Genomic DNA, 4,212 nt, shown 5'->3' with positions numbered 1-4,212 from the left:
ATATTTTCCGGTTACGATCGTAATCGTTTACATTACTCGTAACCGTAAACTGCTGACCGTAACCGGGCTACGGTTACGGTCGTATTCGTAAGCTTACTCGTAACCGTAAGTGTAAACCGTAATCGGACTACGGTTACGATCGTAATCGTAAATTTTAACCGTAACCGGAGCAAATTACGGCCGTAATCGTAAATTTTGACCGTAACCGTACAAAATTCCGGCCGTAATCGTAAATTCTGGCCGTAACCGTAACCGGAATTTTCGGCTGGGTTTGGAGTGCATCCACCCAGTTTCGGTGGTACGTTGCCCCAAAGGCAAGAAAGTGGGCAAGTGTTGAACACTTGGTTCATCAGTGTAAGGCATGTAACAATGGGGGCTGCTCGCTGCGCACGCCTGAGGCGACCCTGGCGGGGGCCCGGGGCCGGGTGCCTCGTGGGCTGCAAAAGACCTCCGGACCAAGGTCAGATGGGCTCCTGAATGGCCAATAAAAATGTGCGCGCGGTGATTCACAGTGGAGGGTATAGACGTGGGCAAAGAGGGTGGGGGAAAAGGGGAGAGACTCTACCCTGCGATCTCACTTGGGCTTATCACTGATCTGACGTTCGTTTAATGAGTGCGATACTATATCACAATAATTCCTCTCACTATTATAAACATCATAAAAGCAATAAGAACCTCTTTTGCACAGTATCTCGGACTTCCCCCTCCTTTCTCCAATTCTTTTCCTCCCGTCTCATCTACAGGGTGCCATCTTCTTCCTCCGACCCGCCGCCCTTGCGTGCCTGTCTTCTCTCGCCACAAACTTGTTGCAGCTCGGGCCATGAGCGTTCCGGAAGGGTCCATGGAGCGACTGGGTTGGAGGCTGGAGGTCACGCTGGCCATGGCAGAGAATGAACACGGGCGCTCTACTATAATGACTCATGAACCTTCTCGTGGTGCTCCCAGCACATGCCAACCCACATACTGCCAAAATTTTTATAATTTTCTTTAAAAGTATTTGGCGTGCTATGTTGCTCTGTAGGCCATATTTAACTTTTTGTGAATGGTAATGACAGAAAAACAGTCGTTAAATCGAATGCCAGCAATCAATAGCAGCAGGGTTATGCAAACGACCTGCTGCTGTCTGTGTGTTTTTCTGTTGCATTCCAAGGAGATGAGCAAGAAACTTGAAATATTCAAGTTATCCTAGGGTTCAACCCTAGAGGACGAAATGCTTACGGAAAGTCCTATTACAACCAACCCTTGAGGAGTATCAAAGAAAAAAGGGTGGGGGAGTGTGAACAGCAGGTGTTCTGGGTGTGGTGCGTTTGAAAAATCGTTGTCTTGTGCTCCCCGCCCATTCCCCCGTGTGCTGCTCTCTGACATTTCTCATATCTCTATCTCTCTCTCTCCTCCCTCTCTCCTTGTCGCCCCCTGTTTCCACCTCGCTCCCACCAACACAACAGCGCGTTCATCACGCCGGTCACGTTGCTGGACGGGCACGGTGGCGGCACTGGGGGAACAGTTTTGACGTGTGGGGCTCCGCGCTGCCATCCACTGGATGGAACCGGGACGGGTTCAAACTCTGGGTGAAAAGGGGGGGGGGCGGTGAAGATCCCTTTTACTTTCGACGTCCTTCTTTTGCTTCCCGATCCTCCCCAAAGGATGCCGCTTCCGGGCCTCGGACGCCCCGGACGCGCCGCGTGATTTTGTGCGGCGACACTTAAATCTTATCTGTAGCTTACGGATTTCTGCGGATTTCTGTGTACATATACCGCTTACGCGTTTTTTTAACTCGCCAATATGAACAGATAACTTAATAAATTCATAGGCTGTGAACGTAGAAGTTCATAAGACTATAGTGTATGCACACACAAAAACCCTTCAGTCCGGCAGACCAAATTCAAAACCAATACAATTTTAGCTGCTTGTATCCAAAATTGATTTTGATTTGGTTCGAATACATTTACTTCAATAGAGAGTGAGGAGAGGGGTTAGGACTTTGCCCTCTGGTAAAGACAGTCTTTAGGGGACTGTCTAAAAAACGAGTGCTAAATCCTAATGGTTTTCGAAATTAATTTTGTTCTTCACAACCCTTTAGTTGTATCTTCTTAATGGTTTCGTGTGCTGTCATCCTCCCGCACGCCACTGCCGAATACGCCAAGATACGGCAACAGGGTCAAGGAGGCGGGCTGCTTATACAGCTGTACCCAATCACAAGCACACTGGAGGCCGCAAGCGTGGACCGGAAGTGTCCGGATGTGACCGGAAGCGACTGGGCGGGGACGGGAGGGAGGGCAGGAGGTCACCCCCGACCCCGACTTGCTGTGCTGTTAACCAACCGAAAGAAGAACAGAAGTCACTTTTCTCGCAAACATTAAACTCGGGATTCTGTAGTCTTGCCATGCCAGAGGACAGACGTCGAAAACGACCCCTTGTATCTGTAACACGACCCTAAGGCTTTAAAGCGCAAGGTTGCGGCCTGGCGTGGCGGAGTGGGCTCGGCCGAGGGCTCGGCTCGTCCTAATGGCGGTCGGCTCCTGTGCTAGAGCCCCTCCAAGGCCCCGTGTCCTGATCGGCTCGGCTCCCCGCCGTTATCCCCGTGGATCACCGTCATGCATCTTTTAGCGCGAGTCCACCTCGGGGGGCCCCGGCAGGCTGTGGGCGCGCCACGCGTGTCACAGAGGATCAGGCGGAAGAAGGAAGCCGAGGTCCCGGGCACGCGCCGCAACGACACGACGGGACCCCTCATCGGCTCATGTAAAGGCGAAGGTAAAAAGGTCGGCTTGACACCCGCCCCGCCCAACCTTTTCGGAAAAGAACAGTAGAACAGTCTCCTCTGAATCTGGATTCGCGATAAGTTAACCCTAATTTATGCCATTACTTGTGTTTTGAGAGACCTTCGATTTATCGCTTTAAAGGACGAAAAAGGACGTCATACAATTTTATCCCAAAGAAACCTACTGGTGTAATGGAAAATTTTAACGTAAAAAGTGATTACTTTTTATCGCGAAAGTTTGGCAACCGGGTCTGTTATAACATTTATCAAAAACTTGCGATAAAAAGTTATCACACTATCTTCCCTTACACTTCGTTGGATTACACCATCGTTGGATATATTTTTTGGGTGATTTCAGTTTTCATGCCTAAAAGAGGGATAACATGTCCGAGGTGATACCTCACGGGGTAGTGGTACACTGCTGGTTTTTATTCGCAGGAAATTGATTTGCGCACTGTCCTCAGCGGGGCGCACAGCTCGGGGACGGCACAGCATCGGGCTTGGGGGCGTAACGAACCAGAACTTTCCATTAGCGCCCTGCCTTGGACTTATTAGCCAGCCCTGCTGGCCGGCCTGCCGGGGATCAGCAGGTGGCCAAAGAGACCAAAGATTTAATACAAACAGGGAAGTGGGGGGGAGAAGATTATAAGGCCAAACACAAGCCAAACATTTTTTTATTTTTATTTTGCCCAGCGTATCATTTCCGGACTTGGCGAGGGTCTGGCAAGGCCGCCTGGACTGCGCGTCCTTGGTGCGAAATGTCGAGTGCTCGGGGCTTTACATCCGGCCGCTAAACGACGGACAAGCGGCAATGGCAGTACAACAGTCGGTGAAGAGAAGTGCATGCGGGCGGCATGTTCACCAGCAGGGCCTGAGTCCAAGAGACCTCGCACTGTTGAAAAAAAATTCTCGAATTTCTAGACCGGGTTTTGGATCTTATAAGGAACACCATTGGACATCAAGATCGGGTCTTGAAATCCAAGGGACGTTTTTGTTTTGTTTTTTTCACCGTGTGAAAGCCAAGCAGCGACGTTGGCGCTGTTGCCACCCTGCAGTTTCAATTAGACACTGCCCCCCGCCGCGCGACTCCCCTCGCCCTCCCTCTGGGAAACGTCGCCGTAGAACGGGTTGTGAGCGCGGCCGAGAGGTATACACCGTACCCACTGCTGTGAGAGAGAGAGAGAGAGAGAGAGAGAGAGAGAGAGAGAGAGAGGTTCGTAGCCCGCGAGCCGCGAGGTGGCCCGTAGGCGGCCGGTGAATTGATTTATCCGCGAGAGAACATGCCATTCCCGGAGGCGCTAATCGCTAATCGAGCCGTGATTACGGCCCGGCGCGCCAAAGGTCGCCCGGCGCGGCGCGGAGACGGGGCACAAAGTATACTGTGTGGGAGGGAGGGTGTGAGCTGGACCTGTAAAGCCCTTAATAACCCTCCATTACACGCCACCCCCCACCCC

At 51.6% G+C, this 4,212-nt stretch overlaps 1 protein-coding gene across 1 annotated transcript in view; it reads left to right on the top strand.

The window, feature by feature from the left end:
• The window catches only part of LOC113203924 (IDLSRF-like peptide), a 71,907-nt gene that overhangs the window by 9,865 nt on the left and 57,830 nt on the right, over window positions 1–4,212 (top strand). The gene's annotated exons all lie outside the window — the stretch shown is intronic.

This window comes from Frankliniella occidentalis, unplaced genomic scaffold (assembly GCF_000697945.3).
Source record: "Frankliniella occidentalis isolate FOCC.00 unplaced genomic scaffold, Focc_3.1 Scaffold69, whole genome shotgun sequence".
In the NCBI taxonomy this organism is placed as follows: Eukaryota; Metazoa; Arthropoda; class Insecta; order Thysanoptera; family Thripidae; genus Frankliniella; species Frankliniella occidentalis.
The sequence above is the reverse complement of the archived record's forward strand: the minus strand, read 5'-3'. Positions and strand labels throughout refer to the sequence as shown.